Source organism: Lipotes vexillifer, unplaced genomic scaffold (assembly GCF_000442215.2).
Source record: "Lipotes vexillifer unplaced genomic scaffold, Lipotes_vexillifer_v1.1 scaffold722, whole genome shotgun sequence".
NCBI lineage: Eukaryota > Metazoa > Chordata > Mammalia > Artiodactyla > Lipotidae > Lipotes > Lipotes vexillifer.
Window position 1 is genome coordinate 999784 of NW_006795213.1, and position 20803 is coordinate 1020586.

At 40.4% G+C, this 20803-nt stretch overlaps 1 protein-coding gene across 1 annotated transcript in view; it reads left to right on the top strand.

Annotated features, from left to right (window-relative positions):
• The first annotated feature begins 318 nt into the window (after positions 1-318).
• TP53BP1 (tumor protein p53 binding protein 1) overlaps positions 319-20803 on the top strand; it is a 90241-nt gene continuing 69756 nt past the window's right edge. Inside the window, exon 1 of the mRNA XM_007467551.1 lies at positions 319-478. The gene's annotated coding sequence lies outside the window, so the exon portion shown is untranslated. The remainder of the gene's footprint in view (positions 479-20803) is intronic.

The window sequence follows — 20803 nt, forward strand, 5'->3', positions numbered from 1 at the left end:
GCTGGGGCCGCGTGCTCTGGCTCTGCGGTTTCGCTGTGCCTGGGGGGGCGGGGGCGTGGCTGTCCCCTTTCGCCCCCACTCGTTTTCCAGAGGGAGCTCCCACTCCGACTTGAGTAGGGATGGGGGCTCTGAGGGCCGGGTGGAGGGGCGAGTCTATTGCCTCGGCGCCAGAAGAAGCTTCTAGTTAGGATATTTCCCGGATAAGTGCTGTCTGGCAATTCCGCAGCCTCGCCCGAACTGAGGGGAGCCATCTTGTCCCTCTCTTGACTCTGAGTTCGTTTGGGTGCATCGTTCTTTGTCGGTGTGTCTGTATTATCATTGTATGGAGCTTTTTTTTTTTTTTCCTCCTGTCACTGCCTGCCAGGGTCCTACATTGCATCCTTGGTGTTTCTGTCGTCATTGCCTCAGGCCCTGGGTGTGCTCTGGAAGGCTGTGCAGTATTGGAGGGACAGAATGACCTTCCGGCCCTGAGTCCCTGGTGAGTTGTTATTCCAAAGATAGTGGTTGGCTCATCGCCATCTCTGCTGAGTGCAATGGGCTCAGACTGCAGCAAGGGGGGTTTGAGTAAAACCCAGGAAAGACCTACCCAACTGAAAGTAATGTGACACAGTGAGTTGGGTAACCTTGGGAGACAATGGTATTACTTCCCCCAGGGAATTCTCCAAATAGAAGGGGCAGTGTTTGAACCAGTGAAGAGGTTGGCCCTTCCAAAATTAAAAACAAAACAAAAGAAAAACCAGGGGATATGAAAGAGGACTGAGGAGGCTGGCACTGTTTTATGACTGACTGGAACATCCTTGTAAAAATGGTGTGGTGCTGTAAGTCTACCCTCCCCCTTTCCTCAGTGTGTCTCCACCACCTACTCTGCACTCCAGTGTCTTCTTTTACACAGGATACTGAATCATTCTGTATGTGTATGTATCAGACAGAGCTTGTCTTTCACCCTAGGGCTCCGGCAGCACTTTTTGGAGTCCCATTTGCCTTATACTTTCCGGATGTACCGGGAAGAAAGGAGCACAGCACTTGATTCAGCAAGGCTGCATGCGAACCCCTGGAGGCCTCCTCTGGAGGCCCTGAGGAGGATTGGACAGTGTCTGCATTTTGAGTACCTCACAGCAGTCCTGGTTCCTATCATGGAACATGTATTTAGCAAAATATCCAATCCATTCTGCAATTTGGATATGGCCCTACCTGAAATGAACATAATATGTCAATTACATCTCAGTTTTAAAAAATGGACAGGGCCCTGAAAATCCTTTTTGTAGCAGAGAGGGAGAAATAGTACTGGCAGAACATAAGACGGTGGGGATGCCTCACCCTATATGACGCATGAGACAATGCTCTGCTACACCTCCACCCCACAATTTGCAGATCTGAATCTGGCAAAGAGCACAGAGAGATGTGCAGGCCTCCTCTTTTGCAATCAGAAAAGAGTGCTACGTGGAGGCAGAGCCAGAATAGGTTGTAGGGAGAGGAAGGGGATAGTTACCATAGCAACTGTAGAGATGAAGCCTTTAACTAGCACAGGGCCTCAGTATAATGGTCAGCAGCAGTTAACCATAGGCTCTGCTTTCATCAAGTCTGACAAAGAGGTTAGACAATAGATATGAATGGTATAGGGAAGGACCACACACTGATCAGATGGTAGGGGCAGAAATTCAGGCCTGTGATCTCAGACCCTGCTAGAATTGGCTTTTTAAATAATTAGAGCTGCAGGGGACTTCCCTGGTGGCGCAGTGGTTAAGAATCCGCCTGCCAATGCAGGGGACACGGCTTCGAGCCCTGGTCCGGGAAGATCCCACATGCCGCGGAGCAACTAAGCCCATGCGCCACAACTACTGAGCCTGCGCTCTAGAGCCCGCGAGCCACAACTACTGAGTCCGCGTTCCACAGCTACTGAAGCCCGTGTGCCTAGAGCCTGTGCTTCGCAACAAGAATAGCCACTGCAATGAGAAGCCTGCACATCGCAACAAGGAGTAGCCCCCATTCGCCGCAACTAGAGAAAGCCCGTGTGAAGCAATGAAGACCCAATGCACCCCAAAATAAATAAATAAAATTTAAAAATAATAATTAGAGCTGCAAATACAGGTTATGATAGTACTAAAAGAAAACTGTAGAGTGTTAGCATCTATGCTCCAGAATTTTACAACTGAAGACAGAAAACACTGATCAACATACGTACAATGCATCGAAAGCTGAATAAAATCTTTAAAGAAATACATTTATACATGAATTGAGAAGTATATGAAGCCCTATTTTGTGTTTAGGAATAGTTTGCTGTGGCAGGAGCATTCAAAGACCCGTCCATTTGAGAACCTATGATATACATGATTGTGAGGCACATGCAGTAGTGTGTGCTGGTTATAGAGCCCACTGTAGTATTTCATTTTCCTGTTTACCCCTTGAACTGACCAGGTATGATCTTTTGGGAACTCTCCTATTCTGTATTCTCTTCCACACTCTTGTCATTACAGCATTGGTAGATATAGCAGTTACAACCAATGCTTTCCAAACTATTTGTGATGAAGGACCCTTGAATCGTGGAAGGGTTCTCTAAGGATCCATCATTGAAAAAGGAAGTTAGAGGGGGTTTAAAAGGAAGATGGTATTACAGGCTCTTTCCTTGGGTATGCACTGGAGTGGGCATAAGGCAGAAGATATTACAGATCGTAAATGGTTTGAAAGGTAACGGTAGCCTTGGCTAAGTTTAAGCCACTTAAGGGATTCTCAGCCCCCAGACTTTTGTCAGTTCATAATATATGGTGATAAATACCCAACAGGTAAATCATATACATGCTTAACAAAGTAGGAGGGGCATCTCTAAATTTTTTGTGGAAATAATTTCATTTTTGGTATTTCAATTATTGAAGTTGTCCTCATGAGAAAATCAGAAATTTATTGGAATTAATTACACTCATCCTGAATTATGTATGTGTGGGAGAGGAAGGTACCATAATCCTTTCAATGCTTAGGGTCTCCATAGGACTTAAGCTAGCTCTGATAATTCATAAAGAAAAAATACTGACTCCTCCCTGCTAGCCCAATGAATGTCATTAGTTTTTCTGAGGATATGAGCTCATTTGGCAGAATTCCAGCCTGCTCTGCTGGATTGCATGGTCTTATCAACCAAAATATCCAAAAGGAGGTGTATGCAGCTCACATTCCCATCCTGTACTCAGTTCTGCCTATAAAGCATTCTTTACACAGAGAGAGGTGTGTTGGATTACATGATTGATGTGTCAGAAGCTTATCCTTGGCTTTTGGGGAAAATGCTATGATCATAATATATACCAGCAACCATAGGGTCACTTCTTAGCATGAATAGCTGGTTTATCTGTAAAGGCACTGAGTGAAATAAACTCTAATGGGGTACTGAGTAAAATAATCTCTAAAAAGTTTGAGATGGGGAAGAAGTATGCATTTATTACTCTATCTAGTACACAGAGGAAGCCCACAATAAACATTTGTTGCATAATTTTCCTAATTATTATCTGTTCCCTAAGTAATGGGAAGAGCAAAGGCACCGGGTTTACCCTCCTTGTGCAGAGCATTGCAAAGGACAATGAAGAAACTTCCCCTTTTTCCTCCCTCACTCTCCACACTCTTCTTTTTAAGAAAGTGATTCCCAAATGTGAGAAAGAAACATTTATGGATACTATATTCTCTTTTCCATTCCATTAGGATCTGAAATGAAAGTTTGGCTGTGGCCTCTGATAACACCTTTTCCTTTAGTCTGAATAAAGCTGCCTCTTCCTGTAGGGATCGCTAAGGATTTTCATGTGATGGTTAAGAGGATGGTGGTACAGAGAATCTATAAGTAAAACTTAGTTTGGAGGCCATGCCTGTGTATGAATTAAATTTGGCATCTTTTTTTTTCAAGATATATGATACAGTTACTTTCCTTCAAGGTATACTTGGGTTGCAGAAATTTTGTTCCCTTTACAATATTACAAACTCACAGATACTTTGTCTTCTCATCAGTTCTTTCTTTCTATCTAATATTTATTTATTTAGGCTGCACCGGGTTCCAGCTGTGGCCCGTGGGATCTCAGTTGCGGCATGCATGCGGGCTCTAATTCCCTGACCAGGGATTGAATCCAGGCCCCCTGCACCGGGAGCACAGAGTCTTACCCACTGGACCACCAGGGAAGTCCTCATCAGTTCTTTCTTGAAGATCCTTCATCATACGTCCTAACTTCCGTTTCTAATGATACCTCCTGTAAGTACTTTGCATTAACCCCTTCATTCAGTCAATCTGAGCCATTTGCCTTTCCCTCAGCCATTCTTTTTTTATAAATTTATTTTTTTATTTTTATTTTTCACTGTGTTGGGTCTTCGTTGCTGTGCACAGCTTTCTCTAGTTGTGTCGAGCAGGGGCTACTCTTCGCTGCAGTGCACGGGCTTCTCATTGTGGTGGCTTCTCTTGTTGCTGAGCACGGGCTCTAGGCACATGAGCTTCAGTAGTTGTGGCACGTGGGCTCAGTAGTTGTGGCGCATGAGCTTAGTTGCTCCACGGCATGTGGGATCTTCCTGGACCAGGGCTTGAACCTGTGTCCCCTGCATTGGCAGGCGGATTCTTAACCACTGCACCACCAGGGAATTCCCCATTCTTGAACTTTCTGTTCAGGCTGCATCTCTTTCCTTGAGTGTGTTGTTACCCTTAATTCTCATCTAGGGATTTACCTTTATGATTTACTTTATTTGTGGAATAAGGTTCCATCTCATCTCACAAAAAATTTGAGGAGTATGGCCTAACTCAAATAACTGCCTCTCTAAAACTGACTTCCTCACTTGCCAACTGTGTGAACTTAGGCAAGTTCTCATCCTCTCTGTGCTTCATCTGTCAAATTATTAGTAATAGCACCCCACCTTAAGGATTATTTTGATAATTAAGTGGGATAATCTTTTAAATATGCTTAGAACAATGCCTAGAATTCATTTTTTAAGTCATTCATCCAGTAATATTTATTGAGCACTTACTGTGTGCCAGCAAATAAAACACAAAGATCCCTGCTCTTGTGGAGCTTATGTTCTAGTGGGGGAGACAGATAATAAATAGGTATATAGTATGTCAGAAAGTGATTAGTGCTGTGGCAAAAAAGAAAAAAAAATATGGTAAGGGTGATTGAGAATGCTGGAGCAGGCTGTGGTGATGGGGAAGAATGGTGAAGGGGCAGGAAAGATTGCAATTTTAAAGGGGCTGGTCCGGGTGAGCCTTATTAAGATGAGACTTAAGCAGACTTGAAGGAAGTAAGGGGGTTGGCTGTTTGGGTATCTGGTAGTGAGTCTTGTAGGCAGAGAGGATAGCCAGTACAAGGTCCCTAAGGTAGGGGTATGCCTGGTATATTCAAGGCATAGCTGGAGCCCACCATGGCTGGAGCAGAGGAGTGAAAGAAAGAGGAATAGGAGATAAGATTGGAGATAATAGAGGCCAGATTACATAGGGCCTTGTAGGCATTGTTAGGACTTTGGTTTTTACTCTGAGTGAATTAGGGAACATATGCAGGCATTTGAACAGAGGAATGATATGGTTTGATGTAGATTTTTACAGGATCACTTTGGCTGCTGTATTGAGAATACACTGTAGAGGTTGTAAGGATTAAAGTGGGAAACCACTCTCATGATGTCCAGTACTGGACTCTGATCACCCCTGAGGATGAAGTGCCCGCCGGACTTTGACACCTGGGGGTCTGAGACGCCCTGGTTAAAAATAATACAGTGGGAAACCAGCCAGGGGACTTGCAGTAATCTTGGTGAGCAATATGTAGCTCAGATCAGAGCAATGTCAGTGGAGATGGTGGGATGCTAGACACACAGTATTTTAAAGGTAGAACCAATCTGATTTCCTGCCTCCCAAATGGGGAGTGAGAGAGAAAGAGAGTAAATAGTGACTCCAAAGTTAAATGAAAAACTTTTCAAAAGTTATCTATAGGAGGAAGGAAGAAACAGATTGTAAGGCAGCCAGGGACGGAAGGTAGACTTTATCTTATTTTGTAAATTTGACATTGGAATCATGTAAATGTTTTACATAAGTATAAAACAAAATTAAATCAAAATGACCAATCTGATAAATAACCTGTCCCAGAATATATTTTTAAAAATCTACAAATCAATAAAAAAAGACAACCCAATTATAAAGTGGCCAAGCAATTTGAATGGATTTTCGCTAGAGATGATATACAAATGACCAATAAGTACATGAAAAAGTGTTTAACATCATTAGTCCTAAGGAAATGCAAATTAAAATCACAGTGGGGAGTCCCCTGGTGGCCTAGTAGTTAGGATTTCAGGCTTTCATTTCCATGGCCAGGGTTCAGTCCCTGATTAGGGAACTGAGATCCCACAAGCCGCGTGGCACAACCAAAAATAATAATAATAATAATAAAAAATAAAACCACAGTGTAACATCACTTATCCATAAAATGGCAAAAGTTAAAAGACCAATAACACCAAATGTGAGCAAGGATGTGGAACAACTAAGACTCTTATATACTGCTAATAGTAGTGTAAAGTGTTATAATGACTTTGTAAAAGTGTTTGGAAGTTTCTTATAAAAACTAAACATCTACACTATGACCTAGAAATTCCATTCCTAGGCATTTACCCAAGAAAAATCAACACACATATGTCCACAAAGAGATTTGCGATAGTTGTTCATAGCAACTTTATTCATAATTGCCAAAACCTGGAAACAACCCATCCATCAGTAGGAAAATGGATAAACAAACTGTGTTACCTTCATGCAATAGAATACTACTCAGCTATAAAAAGAAACTATAAATATACACGGCACAGATGAAAAATAAAAAACATTATGCTGAAATAAAAGAAACAAAACACAAAAGAATGTTTTTTGGTCTCCTGAGAAGTAGATACCAAGACGTGATTAGATGTGCAAGAGAGTTATTGGGGGAGTATATTGGTTATCTATTGCTTTGAAACAAATTACTCCAACATTTAGCAGCCTAAAATAACAAACATTTATTATCTCACATAGTTTCTAAGGATCTGAAACCCAGGAGCAAATTAGGTGGGTGGTTTTGACTTAGGATTTCCTGTGACGTTACAGTCATGATGTCAGTTGGGGTTACGGTAATCTGAAGGCTTGAGGCTGAGGCTATATGATCTGCTCCCAAGATGGCTCATTCACATGGCTGTTGTCAGGAAACCTCAACTCCTCACCTTGTAGGACTCTCCATAGGTCTGCTTGAGTATCCTCATGACAGCTGGCTTCTCCCAGAGCAAGTGAACCAAGAAAATAAGTAGGGAGCTATAATGCCTCTTTATGACATAGCTTTGGAAGTTAGGCATCATCACTTCTGCCTTGTTTTATTTATTAGAAGCAAGTCACTGAGTCTAGTCCACTCTCAAGAGGAAGGAAATTGGCTCTACCTTTTGAAGGGAGTGTCACTGAATTTGTGGACATATTTTAAACCACCACAGAGAGAGATCAAGGGAAGGCAGAGAGAGCTTCAGACCAAGATACAGGTCTGACATCTGTGGAAAAGAGAGAGGAAAGGAATGAGGATTGGAAAGGAAGAGTCTTATCCTACAGCATAGGTCCCAAAAAGGTTTGGCCAGGCGGATGAAGAATCTTCAAGTCAAAGGACCTGTTGGAAGAATCCTTTTTATCACAGGATTGGGCCTGCCTTTGTAGCCCTGTTGTTCTCTGGCATTGGCTGGGATTAGCCTATGGAAGTGTGGCTTTGGTGCAAACGTGGGAGTAGGTCCAGAGGGGCAGCAGGTGTGGTCAACAAGCAAATATACTCTCTGAAAGAAGATTTCAGTGATGCGTATTCATGGTCACCACAAGTGCACACTGCATGAATAAGTTTATGTGAAATTCTATATAGAATGGGCAAAACGTATCTACAGTGATAGAAAGCAAATAAGTGGTTACTGGGGCTGGGGAGGGGATGGGAATTGATTGCAAAGGGGTACAAGGGAATTTGGGGTGATGAAAATGTGCTGTGCTTGATTATGGTAGCGGTTACACACATATATACATTGCGGAGTTCATCAAACTCTATACTTAAAACAGGCACATTTTATTGTACATAAATGATGTATAAAGTTTACTGAAAAACACGATCAACTACCACTTCATATTAACAATACCAAATGTTAGTGAGGATGTGCAGCACCTGAAACTCTCATATGTTGTTAGTGGGAGTATAAAATTATACAACCATTTTGGAAAACCGTTTGTCAGTTTCTTATAAAGTTAAACAAATACTTATCCTATGACCCAGCAGTTCTACCCCTGTATATCAGCCCAAGAGAAATGAAAACGTATGTTCACAAAAAGACTTACTTATGAATATTCATGGAGCTTTATTTATAACGGTCCAAAACAACCCAAATATCCATCAATAGGTGAATTGATAAATTGTGGAACATGTATACAAAAGAATACTACTGAACTGATACATGCAACAACGTGGATGAATCTCAAAAATGTTGTATTGCGCAAAGAAGATGGATACAAAAGACTACATACTACATGATTCCATTTATATAAAATTGTTGAGCAGCAAAACTAATATATAGTGATAGAAATAAGAATATAGTTGCCATGAAAGACTCTCTGGAGTGAGGAAAATGTTTTATATCTTGACTGGTATATAAGTTTAATAGATGTTTATATTTATCAAAACTCATCAAATTATACAAATGAGCTGTGCATTTCACTGTATTTAAATTATACCTCAATTAAAAAATCAAAATGAAGAAAGCAGTCACTAAAAATAAAAATCAAAGTGAAATAAATTAACCTGTGTATTGGTAGAATTCTTTCAAATGACTTTAAAATATAATAGTTTAACTGTATATTATTTTCAAAAAATTTTATTGTGATAAAATACACATATGGGACTTCCCTGGCGGCGCAGTGGTTAAGACTCCGTGCTCTCAGTGCAGGGGGCCTGGGTTTGATCCCTGGCCAGGGTACTAGATCCCACATGCATGCTGCAACTAAGAGTTCGCATGCCACAACTAAGGAGCCCGCCTGCCGCAACTAAGACTCGGCACAACCAAATAAATAAATAATAAAATAAAATACACATAAAATTTACCATTTCAACCATTTTTAAGTGTACAGTTTAGTGATATTAAATATGTCCATAATGTTGTGGAACCGTAACCACCATCCGTCTCCATACCCTCTCCCACCTTTGTTTTTTTTTTTTTTTTTTTTTTTTCCAGTTCATGGGCCTCTCACTGTTGTGGCCTCTCCCGTTGCGGAGCACAGGCTCCGGACGCGCAGGCTCAGCGGCCATGGCTCACGGGCCCAGCTGCTCCACGACATGTGGGATCTTCCCGGACCGGGGCACGAACCTGTATCCCCTGCATCGGCAGGCGGACTCTCAACCACTGCGCCACCAGGGAAGCCCTGTAGCATACTTCTTAATCGTACATTTTTATGGGATATACCCAAAGGAAAGAAATGAACTGCAAAAAATGTTAAACTGTTTTCATTAGCCATCTTGTTAGTAATATTGGGTTTTTTCAGAAATGGTTTTATATATGTAATAGAATAAAGAAAATAAATAAATCGTGCTAATGTTATCAGGAACCAAGATGTTGAATATACTAGAAAGAGATACAAATATAAAATCAAGAAAGTTGGATAAAATCCCTGAAATCCTACATTTAGTTAGAGAAAGGCAAACAGTGACCAACTCAGTAGCAACAAGCATCCAACCATCCAAATTGTGGTCTTTAATGCCATTTACTACTAAATGAACTAAGACTTCTTAGAGAAACATCTGATTCTAGATCTGAGGCAGGAAATAAACAAGATGAACCTGGAACATCTTGTTATATCAGAAAGCAAGGAAGCTATCCAAGACTACTGGAATCATGTCAAGAGAAATCTGGGGCTAATCTGAAAGGACTTCCACAGCTCAACGATGGGACAATATGCTTTCTTCTTTTTTTTAAATGTACTTGGGTCCTCTTTATTTTTTATTTTATTTATTTATTTATTTTTAGCTGCATTGGGTCTTCTTTGCTGAGCGTGGGCTTTCTCTAGCTGTGGCAAGCAGGGGATACTTTTCATTGCAGTGTGTGGGCTTCTCATTGCGGTGGCTTCTCTTGTGGAGCACGGAGCATGGAACACAGGCTCTAGGTGCATGGGCTCCAGTAGTTGAAGCACGCAGGCTCAGTAGTTGCAGCGCACAGGCCCTAGAGCACACCAGCTTCAGTAGTTGTGGCTCGCAGGCTTAGTTGCTCCACGGCATGTGGGAATCTTCCTGGATCAGGGATTGAACGCATGTCCCCTGCATTGGCAGGTGAATTCTTAGCCACTGCGCCACCAGGGAAGTCCCAAGGGACAATATGCATTTCAAAATGAAGAATAATTGCAGTGGGTTGAAGCACACCAAATGTGTTAAAACCCATAGTTCATAGTGATACTAAAAACAAAAATCTCATAAGTCATCCAGTATGCTGGAGAATTTCATTATTTAGAGAAGTATTCTCTATTACATGAGAACCTCAACTCATTATTTTGAAAACTAGTAAATCAAAGGAAAGAATCAAACATTTATCCTGCCATTCCTTAGGTAATCAAATATTTGATGAAGGGAAAGTTCTTATTTATAGAAGAATTCCAGCTAATGAATAAAGATAGTGTTCTAAAATTAGAATATCACTTTTTTACAGCCCCTCATGAAATAATGCAGCTAGATAACGATTACCAGTGACTGCTAAGCTGTCAGGTAAAAAGATGGAAATATTTGAACCTATTAATCAATTGTAACAGAACAAAAATACATTAAACCAGATGTTATATGCCTCCTGATGAGATGCAATAGGAAGTTCATGATACCAGTTATTCTTGCCAAAAAAAGGAACATAAATCTGAACAAGTATACCTATCTGTTCATTTATAAAAAATAAAAAAGAAAATTATTTATTTATTTATTTATATTTTTATTTTATATATTTATTTTTGGCTGCATTGGGTCTTCCTTGCTGCACGTGGGCTTTCTCCAGTTGTGGCGAGCAGGGGCTACTGTTCGTTGCGGTGCACTGGGCTTCTCCTTGCAGTGGCTTCTCTTGTTGCGGAACATGGGCTCTAGGGCACGCGGGCTTCAGCAGCTGTGGCGCCCAGGCTCAGTTGCTCTGCAGCATGTGGGATCCTCGTAGACCAGGGATCGAACCCATGTCCCCTGCACTGGCAGGCAGATTCTTACCCACTGTGCCACCAGGGAAGTCCAGAAAATACTTTAAATACTTTAAATACTTTTTCTGATTGCACAACAGGGATGCAATCAGAAAAATCCACAAAGTTGAAAATTTTACAGAACAAATGATGTGATTTCATCAACAAATAAATAAATTGCAAGAAATAAAAAAGAGGAAGACTTACAGATTAAAAGAGGCCTAAGGTAAGTATCATCCAAATGCAATGTGTAAACTTTGTTTGGAATTGTAAAAAAAAAAAATATGAGACAATTGCAGAAACTTGAACACTATATATTTGATAACATTAAAAAATTACTGTTAATTTTCCTTGGGTGTGTTAATGATATTATGTTTAAAAGATTCTCTATATTTAACACACATACAAGTATTTATGGATGAAATGATATGATGTCTGGGATTTTCTTAGAAATAATCAGTTGGGGGGAAGTGGGTGGGGATATAGCTGAAACAAGATTGGGCATTTATTGCTGGAGAGGGTGTGGAGAAAAGGGAACCCTCCTACACTGTTGGTGGGAACGTAAAGTGGTGTAGCCACTATGAAAAACAGTATGGAGGTTCCTCAAAAAACTAAAAAATAGAGTTGCCATATGGTCCTGCAACCCCACTTTTGGGCATATTTCCAGACAAAACTGTAATTTGAAAAGATGCGTGCACCCCAGTGTTCACTGCTGCAGTATTTACAATAGCCAAGACATGGAAGCAACCTAACTGTCCATCGGCAGATAAATGGATAAAGAAATTGTGGTATACACACACACACACACACACACACACACACACACGCACACACACACAAAATGGAATACTACTCAGCCATAAAAAAGAATGAAATAATGCCATTTGCAGCAACATAGATGGACCTAGAGGTTATTATATTAAGTGAAGTAAGTCAGATATAGAAAGACAAATACCATATTATATCACTTATATGTGGAATCTAAACTATGACACAAATTAACGTACCTAAGAAACAGAGACACACTCATAGACATAGAGAACAGACTTGTGGTTGCCAAAGGGAAGAGGGGAAGGGGGAGGGATAGATTGGGAGTTTAGGATTAGTAGGTGCAAACTATTGTATGTAGAACGGATAAACAACAAGGTCCTACTGTATAGCAGAGGGAACTATATTTAATGTTCTGTGATTAAATCATAATGAAAAAGAATATGAAAAAGAATGTATGTATATGTATAGCTAAATCACTTTTCTGTACAGTAGAAATTAACACCACATTGTAAATCAACTATACTTCAATAAAATAATTTTTAAAGAAGATTGGGCATTTGTTGATAATTGTTGAAGTTGGATGATAAGTACATGGGTTATTTTTTCCTTTCTATTAAAAAAGAATGTCTCCAAGCTTTTTGTTATAAACAGCAGGAGGGATGAAGTTGCCATCAACTGAGATGGGGAAGGTTGCAAGTGGAGCAGATTTGATAGAATAGATAGAGTTCAGTTTTAAACATGTCGAGTTTAAGATGTCAGTTGGACATCCAAAGGGAGATATTGAATAGGCTGTTAGGTATATAAGTTCAGGATTTGGGAGAGAGGTCAGGGCTAGAGATATAAAGTTGGGAGTCATTGGTATATAAATGGTAGCTACAGCAATGAGACCAGATGAGATCAGAAAGGAGTGAGACTAGACAGAGCTTGGAACACAGTAAATGCTCAATAATATTCATTATAACCACATGATTAAAATTCTTTCTTTTGATTTCTTCTTTGCACTCCTACAGCACTTTTATTGTATCTTGTATTATAGTTATTTGTATATCTCTCTTCGAAGAATATGGGCTACTTATTTGCAGAGCTTCCACCAATTTGGGCTTATCTGATGTTTCCTCATGATCAGATTCAGATTATGAATTTTGGGCAGGAATACAATTAAAGTGTTGTTGTTTCCTTCTCAGTGTATCATATCAAGTGACACGTGATGACGTTTTGTCCCATTACTAGTGATGTTAACTGGGATCACTTCATTAAGTTACCAGATTTTTTCACTGCAAATTCACTACTTTCTGTTTGTAATAATTCAGTACATTTTAGGGAGATAGTTTGAGACAATGTAAATACCCCCTTTTCCAGCACAGTACTAGTTTTAGTATCAATGATATTTATTTATTTTAAATCATCTTTATTGTAACACATTAAAAAGTGAATGAAACATAAATGTACAGATGTATGAATTATAAATACAGTAAGTCCCCTACAGATGAACGAGTTCCATTCCGAGAGCGTGTTTGTTAAGTCCAATTTGTTCGTAAGTCCAACAAAGTTATCCTAGGTACCCAACTAACACAATTGGCTATATAGTACTGTACTGTAATATGGTTTTTTAAAAAAAATTATTTATTTAGTTATTTATTTTTGGCTGAGTTGGGTCTTAGTTGCTGCGCGCGTGCTTTCTCTAGTTGCGGGGAGCAGGGCCCCCCTTTTTGCTGTGGTGCGCAGGCTTCTCATTGTGGTGGCCTCTCTTGATGTGGAGCATGGGCTCCAGGCTCACGGACTTCAATAGTTGTGGCACATGGGCTTAGTTGCTCCACAGCATGTGAGATCTTCCCGGTCCAGGGCTCGAACCCGTGTCCCCTGAATCGGCAGGCAGATTCCTAACCACTGTGCCACCAGGGAAGTCCTGTAATAGGTTTATAATACTTTTCACAGAAATAATACATTAAAAAAAATAAAGAAAACATTTTTAATCTTACAGTATAGTACCTTGAAAAGTACCGTACACCAGCTGCCAAACAGGGACTGGCATCGAGTGAACAGGCAAGAAGAGTTACTGACTAGTGGAGGGAGAGGAGGTGGAAGATGGTAGAGCTGAAGAATTGTCAGCAATAGGAAACGGAGGGCAAGCTGCAATTTCACTCATGCATGACGTTGTTGGCACAGTTTCTGGTTCCTTGCCGGAACAAGATGCACATTCGCATCTTTGAAAGCTTGCAGCTTGAAGGTTCATATGTAGGAGACTTAACTGTAGTACACGTGTGTAGTGCCTCTAGTAAGAAAATAGAATTTCCAAGCACCCCACTTGGCTCCTAAAGAATTACAACCTCTTTATACCCTCTAAAATTAACCACTAGGCCTGACTTAATATATATGTATATATTTATTTGTTTATTTATCATTTATTTATTTTGGCTGTGCTGGATCTTAGTTGCGGCACGTGAACTCTTGTGGCATGAATGTGGGATCTAGTTCCCCGACCAGGGATCGAACCTGGGCCCCCTGCATTGGGTGTGCGGAGTCTTACCCACTGGACCACCAGGGAAGTCCCTAGGCCTGACTTTTATTGAATCATATAATTTCTTTATTATTTTTTTATGATTTAGGTATGCATCTTTATTAAAATTTAGTTTTGTCTCATTGAAAAACTTTTTTATTATAGTAAAATACACATAACATAAACTTTTACCATTTTAAACATTTTAAAGTGTACAGTTCAGTGGCATTAAGTACATTCACACTGTTGTGCAGCCATCACCACCATACCGCTCCAGAACTTTTACATCTTTCCAAACTGAAACTCTGTGCTTATTAAACAATAACTCCATATTCCTGCCTTCCTCCAGCCTTTGGAAACCACTGTTCTACTTTCTGTCTCTGTAGATTTGCCTATTCCTGGTATATAAATGGAATATAAATGGAATATAAATGGAATCATACAATATGTGTCCTTTTGTATCTGACTTATTTCACTTAGCACGTTTTCAAGGTTCATCCATGTTGTAGCATGTTGGTAACACTCTTGATTCTTATTCTGTAGTACTGGCCTCCAGGAAATTAGGGATTGGAAAGAAAAACTGAGAGGGAGGACAGGAGCCAGGAACTCTGGAGTCACAGGATGAGAATTTTATTTTATTTTTAAAATTTATTGTTTTTTAATTTATTTTTTATTGAGGTAACATTGGTTTACAACATAAGTTTCATGTGTATAACATTATATTTCTACTTCTGTGTACCCTACCGAATGCTCACCACCAAAAGTTTAGTTTCCATCTGTCACCATACAGTTGACCCCCTTAGCCACTTTGTCTTTACCCAACCCCTTCCCCTTTGGTAACCCCTACTCTGTTCTCTTTATCTATGTGTTTGTTTTTGTTTGGCTTGTTCATTTATTTTTTGTTTGTTTGTTTGTTCCACACACACATGGGTGAAATCATATGGTATATGTCTCTCTCCATCTGACTTAACTTCACTTAGCATAATACCCTCAAGGTCCATCCATGTTGTCACAAACGGCAAGATTTCATCTTTTTTTTAATGGTTGAGTAGTATTCATATATATATATATATATATATATATATATCACATCTTATTTTCATCCATTCATCTGTTCATGGGCACTTAGCTTGTTTACAGGATGAGAATTTTAAAGAGGAGGGAATCAGCAACACTATCAAACATGATAGAGGTCAAAGTTAATAAGATAACTTGACAAGAAATTTTCAGAATCAGTTATTAACAAACATTTTTAGAGTAACTGCTTTGTTCTAGGCACTAGATTTATGGAGGTTAAAGCTAGATTGCAAAGGATTATGGAGTTACTGGTACGGAGAAAGCAGAATTTGGAGGGCAATGACAAAAGAAAGGCCTGGAGCTTGATAAAGAAGTGGAGTGGAGGGGAGATGCTACTAGGATGTGGAGATTTGAATACTTCTATAAGGAGAGGGAATGAGCCAGAGAAGGTAAAATGGCAGGCCCCATCAGTATTCAGATAGACAAGGATTCCATTTTGTTCCCCCCTCATACCACAACCTTCTGTTTCAACCTCTCTCCTTCCAGGTAGGCAGCTTCTGGTGGAGTTGAGCTCTTTGGATTAAACATTTGGAAAGGTGGAGTCACAATTGTGCTTGGTGTTGTGTGTTTGAGAGACTCAGGTTGATAAGAGGGCCTACAGCTAACTGGTTGGCTGGAAAATTAAGCAACCTTGAAGGGGTGGCAGTGTGCTGCCTTGGTGGGGTTCTGCTAATGTGCCTCCAGGGCCTTATCTATATTTTGGTATTGCAAAGTTGGGGCTCTGGAAATGTTTGAAAAGTGGGTTAAACTGAACAAGGATGATAAACAAAATGTGATATATACCTACAATGGAATATTATTCAGGCTTAAAAAGGTAGGAAATTCTAACACATGTTATTAAAATTACAACGTGGATATACCTTAGGGATATTATGCTAAGTGAAATAAGCCAGACACAAAAGGACAAATATTGTATGAGTCCATTTGTGTGAGGTACCCAGAGTAGTCAAACTCGTGGAGACAGAAAGTAGAATGGTGGTTGCCAAGGGCTGGAGGAAGAGGGGAATGGGGAAATAAATGTTGAATGGGTACAGAGTTTTAGTTTGGGAGGATAAAAAAGTTCTGGGAGATGGATGGTGGTGATGGTTGCATGTCAATGTACTTAATGCCGCTAAACTGTACATTTAAAAATGGTTAAAGCGGTAAATTTCATGTTATGTATATTTTACCACAATTTAAAAAAGCATAGTGGGGGCTTCCCTGGTGGCGCAGTGGTTGAGAGTCCGCCTGCCGATGCAGGGGACACGGGTTCGTTCCCTGGTCCGGGAAGATCCCACATGCTGCGGAGCAGCTGGGCCCGTGAGCCATGGCCGCTGAGCCTGCGTGTCCGGAGCCTGTGCTTTGCAACGGGAGAGGCCACAACAGTGAGAGGCCCGCGTAGCGCAAAAAAAAAAAAGAATAGGAGCCATGTGGCAAAATGTTAACAACATGTGAATCTAGGTGAAAGGGTTTATGAAAGATCATTATACTGTTATTTTATTATACTATCTTTGTAACTTTTCTGTTGCTCTGAAATTTTTTTCAAAATAAAAAGTTTGCTTAATATTAACAGGAGGACGTTCTGTAGAGGTAAGGTATAGACCAGTTAGGATTGCTTCCGCTGCAGGGATTGCAGGTACCTAGTAAGCATATAAGCCTGGTGTTAAGAAGCTAATATAGTATCATAGGCAATTATTGACTACCTTAGGCAATTTGTTTTCACATTTTAATCATGTCATCACCTCTTTGTTGACTTAACTTCTTCATAAGGATGTGGAATTGACAACTTTTCCTTTTTCTCCTCTGTTTTCTTCATATTATTTTAATTATTATGAATTTCTAGAACACTAGGGACACCCATATTTAGTATTCAAATAAAAATACATTCTAGAACAAAAAAAGTTTTGTATCAACTGTTTTGCCATTTCTTTGTCACTGTTCTCCTCAATCATGGATATATAAAACCTCTGCAGTTAGACAGACTGGGTGCTCACAGATTCTGAGACATCGTGCAAATTATGTCATCTCTCTAAGCCTTAGTGTCGTCATCTGTAACTCTCAAAGAGATATGAGGCTTTTAGGTGAGAAAATGAATGTAAAACAGAGCACAATAGGGACTTCCCTGGTGGCGCAGTGGTTGAGAATCCGCCTGCCAATGCAGGGGACATGGGTTCGTGCCCTGGTCCAGGCAGATCCCACATGCCACGGAGCAACGAAGCCCGAGAGCCACAACTACTGAGCCTGCACTCTAGAGCCCGCAAGCTACAACTACTGAAGGCCGTGCGCCTAGAGCCCGTTCTCTGCAACAAGAGAAGCCACCGCAATGAGAAGCCCGCGCACCACAACGAAGAATAACCCCTGCTCGCTGCAACTAGAGAAAGCCCACGTGCAGCAACGGAGACCCAGCGCAGCCAAAAATAAATAAATAAATAAATAAATAAACCAACAAAAAAACCCAGAGTACAATACCTGCCACATAGTATAAATGTAATACATGTTAATAATGAATTATATCATTGGTGTATGACTGGGCATGATTGTTTAGGTCCAAGTGCAACAGAGGGCAGCCTAGGGGTCAGAATAATTCTATGTTAGATACGTCAGTTTGTAATACTTTAATGTTGCAGCTTAAAAGGGATATGTGATAGTTTATCATTAAATTTAGTACTTATCCTCAGCAAAGTTCTCTGCCACTGAGCTTCAAAACTGAGTTTCCAGAGGAAAACCATGAAGCAAATGTAAAGATTGGTGAATAGTGTCTGTGAGGTAGGGTTAAACCATCTGGGGTTCTTTTACTTAGAGAAGTCTGTGAGGAGACCTCAGAAAAAGACTATCAAACTAAGTATGTAGCATTTATGTTCATTGTTTGATTGGTAGAATTTTTGGAACAGATGATCCCAGCCTCAGGAGAATTTGTCCAGGTTTTAAACTTGCCAATTAAAGACAACATGAGTGGGACTTCCCTGGTGGTCCAGTGGCTAAGACTCTGCTCCCAATGCAGGGGGCCTGGGTTCGATCCCTGGTCGGAGAACTAGATCCTGCATGCATGCTGCAACTGAGAAGCCCACGTGCCAAAACTAAGACCCGGCGCAGTCTAAATAAATAAATGAATATTTAAAAATGAGGATCCTAATGTAATACAAATTAAAAAAATGAGATAACGAATAAGATATTTTAAAAAAAGAATTTAGGTTAGATAATTAGAAGAAAATTTTCTGGCAATGAGGTCTGTTAAACTTCAAAGTGAGTTAACATAGTGTCTGATGGAATTTTCTCCTCTGGAGTGCTTTAGAGGTAGATTAGATTTCTTGGAGGTGGCCTAGGTAAAGATGCACCTGTAGATAGGCAGATATGCTGATGGTCCTTTGCAGTCTAAGAGTCAATAAAGGACTTTGGCTCACCTAACTCTAATCAGTCACAGCCTCAGTGGGTAACCATCCTGCCTGCATTTTCTGATCTTTTTGGGTAATTTAATGATTAATTTCATTATCATCCTGCTTAACAAGGAATTCACAGTTTTTCTTCACAGTTTTGTTCTGTTTTTTTTAAAGCTCTTGTTCTATTTAGTAATGGATGGCTCAGGCTCATTTATTTATTTTTAGTCATGCTTATTGAGGTTTAATTTACCCTTTTTAGTATATAGTTTTATAAGTTTTGACAAACATACAGTTGTTTGTCAAATGAGCAAGAAAGCCTGCTTATTTATGTCTTGCTTGATGATGGGAAATGCAGTAGCAGGACAGAGAAGGGCAAAAATATAGTGACTTTGGGGAATTTTTATGGTAATCAAGGTCAAGATTTGTCACATCAGGACCTGATTGTTGGTGTCCTCTCACATTGAGCAGATGAATTCACTTTGTCTACTTAGTGTAGTCAATATTGACCTTACCTGTTTTTTTTTAGGATTAAATTTATTTGGTCACTGGTATTCTGTAGCACTGGTGGGGGGGGGAAGAGAGGGGTCAATTATAAATGATTTCAAGATTAAGAAGTGGGATGTGTCTCTGTGTGCTCCATTCCACTTATTGCTCCACTCATAAAACATTCTGGGGACCCTAATTATATTCTAGTTATAGCAACAATAGATTCTAGATTTTTCAGGAAAGTTTCATTTCAAAGAGTTTGTCCTTTTGTTCCCATAAGTAATATATACTGAGATGACATGCTTTGATAGGGAGAACATTCGTTGGTAGGAAGCTCCACTTCAGCTTAGCCTTTATCAGGTATTGAATTGGGTATTTACAGAATTGGAGAATCATGGTTGGGCTGTGCTTAAGTCATTCTGAGGCTGGGGTAGAGAGAGAAAATTACTTCCTATTTAATGCCTACTATGTATATGCCTGGCAGTGTGCTACGCGCTTTCCCTATTGACAGCTGCTCTGGCTAGAATTCCATCCCAGATCCAACCACCACTTAAAAACAAAAATCAACACCCCCTGCAAAAAAAAACAAAACCATATTCCTCATGGAGCCTCTTTCATTAATACAAGTCACAGCTGCCACACCCTCCATAAGACTCCTGCACCATAATTAGGATAATAGACTCTGAAGGCTTCGAGGGACCTTTGAGGTCATCTAGTTAAAGGGGCGGCAGCTGTTCTCTTCACCACCGAGTCTGACAGTTACTGTGCTCAATTGTCTCAACCGGACGTGCAAAACATGTCTGGGTCTATGGTCTCTGTAGGCTGCAATTCCACAAAAGATAGGTCAACGATAAGCAAATGTGAAGCTTGAACTACGACGTTTCAGACTGGAAAGGGCAATGGGGAAAAATATGGCTTACCGGGGCCCTCAGACAATGTAAATGGAAAAAAAAAATTTTTTTTTTTAAAGAACTGGCAGAGACGTAATGTGAAGCCCTTGAATTCGCGTAGAGGCCTACAAAAGGGATCCTGATTGACCCGGTAAACCCCAAAGAGTCCTCTCTCTTCAGTTTCACCAGCTCTGAAATTCTAGCCATCCTGGATCTTCTTTGCCCTTTTATTAGAAAGCCGGGAAACCCTCTCCTTTTCCACGGAAGAGGGTGAGAGAAGGGGCCTTATGGTGCATGAACGACAGAAAATTGGTCTTTTCTCTTATGTCTGACTAGTGGTACAAACAACCGTCCTGGAGGCAGGGGAATATATTTCACGCCCTCTCAAGGTCCCTTCGGTTCAAGGATACTGTCATTCTCCGGCTGTATTAGAGGGACGGCCTGCAACGTCCAGGCTACCATGGAAACACGCCGCCGTGTTCCTTTTTCTTACGTGGGGCGGGGCACTCCGCCCAGCCACCAATCATCCACAGGTTTTCTTGAGTGGCGGGCAGCAATA